Here is a 6,000-nt window from a genome sequence, read left to right as displayed (position 1 = left end):
TTGACATAAATTTGGAAGGGATTTTTATGTGTATATTTTATACATATATAGGTAGGTATAGAACATTAAAAAGCGTAATACAAAATATGAATATTTAATTTAGTAATCAATTTTTTTAATTCATTGAATAATTCACAAGATTTGAGAATAATGTGTAGGTATACCATTCTTTATTTTTTACCTACTGGAAAAAATCTTTGAAAAAAAAATATGACGCGTGACGGGACTTGAACCCGTATCCACTGGATTCGTACCAATGTAAGTATATATTATTATATTTGCTACCTTGATTCAAATCACGAAAGCTGGTCGTCAATATTAAGGAAATTTGAGAAGCGATAAATTGGTAAAGCCTGGCATGACATCATCATTGCTTATAATAAAATAATGTTATTTATTAGGTATTGTTTTACATATGTTACGCCGAATGTGCGAAATTGACTAGTCAAGCCGGTTGGCTTATTCATGAATTAGGTAAATTTTCTGCTGAGTACGTGAATTCGCTAGGATATGGAATTCTTAAACTGTCAACATGACAGTAGAAAAAAAATTGAATACGGATGTTTTTATTAGTTATAATTGGACATAATATAATATTATTAGGTTAGGTTAGGTTTTGTAATTCTGAATTATTCAACTGAATGTCCATTTTGAGGTTAGCTAACAAGTGTCAACGAACTATCACAAACATACAATCGACCATTGCACGATTGATACCCAAGCACGAATCAAATCGCAAAAATACCTTTCAATAAAATTCTTCCGTTATATTATAGTTCTAGATTTTTTTTGCGCATAGTAAATGGATATGAACGTCATTGTAGTTATTGATTGGTATATTTTTATATTATAATCAATGACATTTGACACATTTGGTTAGTTTGATTAGTTGCAAAAAAACCACCGGAGCGTGACCATCTATTTTGACCATAGATAATATACGTACATTTTGACCAATGCATGAGCATTTGGCACATTTAGTTTAGTTGCAAAAAATACCACCGTAGCGCTACTATCTAATTTGTCCAATCATGAACCAGGCAGAAAAATTATTGCCGAATTCACGCACTCACCAGATATTTTGTCTAATTCATGAATAAGGCAATGGGCTTGCATTTTTCATGATTTAGGCAAAATTTTGCCCATTTCATGTAATAGTCAATTTCGCACATTCGGCGTAACATGGATTGTTTTATAGACAAGCGAATTTATTTTGACAGCAGCTGTCAGTGGTAAATGGTAATACAGAAGGGGGCGTGTTCATAACAAAAGTAGTCTATGGTTAAGGATTCCTTAACTCTATAGTCTATAGTTACCAGATGGTTTTCGGTTACTTACCAATTTTACTGTAAGTACGAATTGAGCATCGGGCTGTTACAACACATTTATTAGATTTTGTAGTAAAGGATGATAAAAAATACTGTATACAAAATGGGGCGGCATTTTGTCTAGGGACGTCACTGTAATAATTACTTACTAAAGACTTGTTCCAATGAAGAAATATTGCTATAATTTAGGTAGGAAAAATAATAAAGCCTTTGTTTTATTTGTTATGCTTAATGTTTATGAAAATTAAGTACCGTCAAAACTGGTAACATTGCACGCTTTTTTGATAAAAAGTTATTTATCGACATATTTTTATATAGTGATGTATATTGGTAAACAGCTAGATATATAGTTTGAATGATTGTTTACATGTTATTGCATGAAAAACTGTTTTTTATACTATTATCGTGCCATAATACCATTTTTTAAAAATGGGCAAAATAAGCCAAACTTCGGGTAACTTTGCCCACGACTATTTAATGTACTATTTCAAGACTTATGGCTATTTATTTAAAATACTCGATTTTGTGCAGGGTCTAGTTTACGTGGAAGCTTATATTACCATTAAATTCAGAGTGGTATTCTTAAAATCCATCTTGGATAAAGTTACCAAGGGTTCTTTGAAACTTTTCATACAAATGTCCAAAACATCACAGGGTTGGCAAAAAATAAAACTGATGGTGTGATATTTTTTTCAGATTTATTTACTTACACCTTTTTAAAAAAAAAGAATTGGGTACAAATTATAGAGAGCATACAGAAACTTTAAATTATATTAGTTTAGCTGCAAATCAAACAATAAAGTTTTCCTATAACAAATTATTCTATTTTATATTTTGATGTGTTTGTTTGAAATTTCAATAGACCCCTCCGAATCTGAGGTTCTGGCATAATTTTAACAATGTCAACTATATTAACAACCGAAATATCCTCAACTCTGGGCTAAAAAAATATGTCAGTATTTGGCTTTTTTCTTAAAAATTTTGCAGTTGCACTGTTTTCGGCAACTTTTAGAATTTGACCCATATAGAATTTTTCGCTTTTGACAGTTAAAAACTTTACCAATGCATACATCTCAGGTTTAATACTATTAGAATTGCATATTTTTACTAAGCATTCCTCATTTTTTTCACCTGCGTCACTGTCATTAAATTCCTCATCTGTTAACAATTCTAGCTCATCTTCTGTTGAATCGTCTGATTGTTCTTTACTATTACTGTTATAACATGTATGATTTATTTCGGAATATTGACTATAAATTTAGAATAGTTTTACGGGGATTCTGAATAATTGTGTGTCTGTATCACGGGACATCATCTTTTTACTTGCAACCAGTTCCGTTGCAATACACAGCGTTTCAGACTTTTAGTTATTTTATGGTCTCGCTCCTAGTTTTCTGCGTTCTCTTTTCATCTAATTCACGGCTGGTGTTATGAATTCCGTTCGGAAAATAAAGCATAAATAAAGTAAATAGTAGAATCTAATTCATTGCAAACACATTCATAAACACTAGCTAACCAATCTACATTATTGCACTATTACTTAAAAATATATAGTTGGCATCAACAAGGATGGTTTTTTGATAACCCTAACATGCTTTTTCGGCGGGAAACGGCGTCCAGCAGAGTGCTTTGGAACTATTGGTAAGATTGCCCAAGAAGAAAATATAGGCTATACCTTCGAAAAATGCAATAATTCAATTGTAATTGTGATCTCAGTTATATATTTTACAACACACTCAACATTTTACTCACCTGACTTCCATAGTTAAGATGTATAATCAAAAGTTTGACACAAGAGCAGACGGACACAAAACAGTAGTTTACTTCAGAGTAGGATATTTGGCTTTTAAATGAAGTTAGCGGGAAAAATGGTATCAGTGTAGCAAGTAAACAAATATATCTTGCCATAGATATTTGGTCGACTTTATTTGAAGATGCCTTGTCGGGTAAAATCACTTTTTTGTCCGACTAAATCTTCTGGGTAAAGTTACCATGGAAGGGAAATGTTACCAGTTTTGACGGTATATAAAAAATGAAAAAAGTACTTAAAAATAAAATACTAGAAAATTATTTCTTCTGCCATAGACATGCACATGTGACAGGCAAAAAAATCTGAATCTTCATTTGACATTGATAATTTTTCTTTTTCTGGTATGCAAGCCCAATTGCTTCTGATTGCATTGATATTCCGCATTCGTAACATAATTTACCCCAGTTTTGCCAGTCTTATGAATGTTCTGGTAGACTTTGAACCGAGCATAATATGAATGACTTTTTTCTGTTTCATGTTCTCTGCTTGGAATGGAATTGGAATGCTTTCGCGCATTGTTCAAATTTCAGAGATTTTAAGCATTTATGCTTTTTTGTAACATAGAATACAATGTTAAAGTTTTCTTTAAACATAGGTATTGCGAAAGACTTTTTCACGTAGAACATCGATACCTTGTTCAATAGGTAGGTATATCGAGTTTTGTAAATTTGATACAAGTTGGACAAGTTTCTAAATTCTTGTGGAAGGTAAAAATCGACTAGAGTCCTTACGAAAATAGTGAAATGGTTACGGCTGGGTGACTTTGAATAAAATTAAACACGATCTTTCTGGATTCTTTTGTTTTATCAGGTGGTTTGTATTTGCCACGTAAATGAGCTTGTGTGAAACATCAATAATTGTTGAAGACAAAAACTGAAGACAAACCGACCTGTTTCCTTCGCCTTCATTAATGAAGTATTTATAAGTAACATTACGCTTCTGTGAATCACTGGATCGCTTTCGTTTTATAGCTGTTTTTTGACTAAAAGATACAAGCCAGTCTTTACGCCACACTGTTGGAAGTTTCCAATAATATTCGAATGTGAGGTTTCTCCTTTCTTCGGTACCTAATTAAATTAGTCATTGCCACATTTTTTTACCATGTTATGGGTTGGGTTAAACCTTTTTAGAAGCCACTTTAACTCCATTACTTTTTGTATATTTCCGGTATTCTTCAACTTCTTTCTCTCAACTCTTTTATTCTTTTGCTTTACTCTAACACCGGCTTCTCCAACTACGCCCTCTTCTTCCGGTTTATCTGTTGTTTTTTGGACAATCTTCTTCTTTTTCCGTGATATATTTTTTGACAAATTCTCCCCATCATCATCAGTTTCCAATTCCAAATTTTCAATCCAAACATCTGAGTCAGCATCATCTTTACCAAAGACACTCGCTAACAAAGCTTTGTCATCCGATAGGTAATCTAAATACTGCTTGTTTAATTTTGCCTTACACTTTTGACGACCCCATGAAGATCGTTTCTGGTTTGATTGTAGTAGTACTGTATATCTATCCAACATCGAGGTCGATGGGCCAGCACGATCGTATTTGTCCACTACATGAAACTTTAATACCGGTTAGGTAGATTTTCCCGAACCCACATTTGATGGACCAGCACCATCATCGTGTATCTCTGTTGTATGAGAGATGGAAGGTTGCTAGCTAGATTTACTGAAATCCTCATTCAATTTGTCTGTAACTAAATCATCTTTCTGATCAACTAATATAGATGATGTACAAGTGTATGGCTGTAATTCAGTATACACGGGCGTTTCACACAGTTTGTCGCTTGACTCACAATAACCGAAAAATGCGTGTGCTAATACAGCTCATGCGAGACTTTGTTTAGCGTGCGTAGGAAATAACCGACAATGTTCATATCTCAAGTTGATTTAACTTTGTAATTTTATGCAAAAAGAAATTAGGAACAGAAGCTTAAATGCCAGTTCTGATTTAAAAAATGGTAAGTAAAAACTTCCTTACCACCAAAACAATGTGTAATCTGGATTTAGGTAAACAGGGATAAGCGACAATGTTTACGCAAATAAAAATCAGGAAAAACTATCTTAGCTATATTATTTGGTTTTTAGAGGTGCAGGCATAAAATAATATTGGCCATGCAATGATTATTTTACTGCAAGGTTAAACAATCTAACCGACTTCAGACAATTTACCACGTCCAAGAAAAACTAAATGACTTGAGCATATACACAATAATGAACAAAAATTAAAAAAGTAATTGAGCTTAAGCTTATGTTTTTGTTTAGGCAATCTAAACTAACCACCACAATTTCCCAACTTTCAAAAATTCTGTTGGTTAGTAATAAAATATCACTCGTTGGTCTCCAAATTACCGTTGGATAAGCGACACAAAAGTCATTGTTAGGACACGAAATATAGCCCAATCGACACAGAAAAATCAGGCGGTTCCAATTTCATTCAAGTTTCGTCAAAATTTATAATGTTTGCGGGAGGTATATCTTTTAGGGTGTCTTCTAGATTTTTAAAATAATCCGACATTTCGTTTTCATTTTTTTTCGGCTCTACTTTTCTTAATATTCTGAAACTGTGTGGTCGTTAATTTATCTGTGAGCCTGTCAATAAAGCCAAGTGCCCAATCAGAACCTGGCATTTTACCATTAAATTGAAATTCTCTTTTTCTGCATGTAATCATGTATGACGATCCTTAAATCCAGTTGCGTCAACGGACATCCAATTCAGCAGAAGCGATGATAACGTCTATTAATTGTTGTTCTTCTGATTCAATCTGGTGGGTGCTCCAATTTTCACTCCTGTCCTATTGTTTGCCCTGTTCAGAATTGTTCTTGGTATTTTGAAATATTTTTCTGTTTGATATGATGA

The sequence above is a fragment of the Rhyacophila brunnea genome, unplaced genomic scaffold (genome assembly GCF_057557595.1).
Source record: "Rhyacophila brunnea isolate RB1 unplaced genomic scaffold, BYU_Rbru_1.0 scaffold_7, whole genome shotgun sequence".
In the NCBI taxonomy this organism is placed as follows: domain Eukaryota; kingdom Metazoa; phylum Arthropoda; class Insecta; order Trichoptera; family Rhyacophilidae; genus Rhyacophila; species Rhyacophila brunnea.
The sequence above is the reverse complement of the archived record's forward strand: the minus strand, read 5'-3'. Positions refer to the sequence as shown.